Raw genomic sequence first — 880 nt, forward strand, 5'->3', positions numbered from 1 at the left:
TTATCTGGCTATTATATGTTTTATTAATGTAGGATTTAAATTGCACCCTATAATGGTTGGGGTAAATGAAAAAAATGAGAGCAATTTTTTTAGAAAAACAAATATTTACACCGATTCTGGATATAACTGGTGTAGATATATTATCATTTACACCGGTTCTAAGAATAACTGGTCTAGATAATCATATATCTATACCAGTTCCATATAGAATCGGTATAGATAATAATATATCTACACCTGTTATAATAATAACTGGTGTAGATATATAGGTTATCTATACTAGTTTTGAAAATGATCAGTGTAGATATATGATTGTTTACACCTATTATATCCATAATTACATATTCATAATTAATGTTATCTACACTGAATTTATAACTGATGTAGATATATCTATTAACTACACCAGTTAAATAACTGGTGTAGATAACTTAATGATATCTACACTGGTCTTATCTACACCAGTTACTCAACTGGTGCTATTTTAACTGGTGTAGATTTACCTGTCTGTACTAGTGACTTCTAGGTTTATTGGTCCCTTTAAGGTTTTAGAGAAGTTAGGACCTGCAGCATATCAGATTACCTTGGCATTGAGTTTATCGGGTGTTCACAATGTTTTCTATGTGAGTCAGTTGGAGAAGTATCACCTAAATCTTTCTTATATCATTGAGCCAGAAGATGTAGAATTGCGAGAAAATCTGACATATCGGGCTGAACTAGAGTGGATTATGGATGTGAAAGGCCAACAGTTGAGAAATAAGACTTTCAATTGGTTAAGGTCTTTTGGAAAGGCATGCCTCTTAGTGATGTGACTTAGGACCTTGAGGATAAGATAAGGCAATCGCATCCAAACCTATTATCGAAAGTATGTCATTAAGTG

Source organism: Prosopis cineraria, unplaced genomic scaffold (assembly GCF_029017545.1).
Source record: "Prosopis cineraria cultivar Desert tree isolate PC_DT_omini unplaced genomic scaffold, ASM2901754v1 PC3, whole genome shotgun sequence".
In the NCBI taxonomy this organism is placed as follows: domain Eukaryota; kingdom Viridiplantae; phylum Streptophyta; class Magnoliopsida; order Fabales; family Fabaceae; genus Prosopis; species Prosopis cineraria.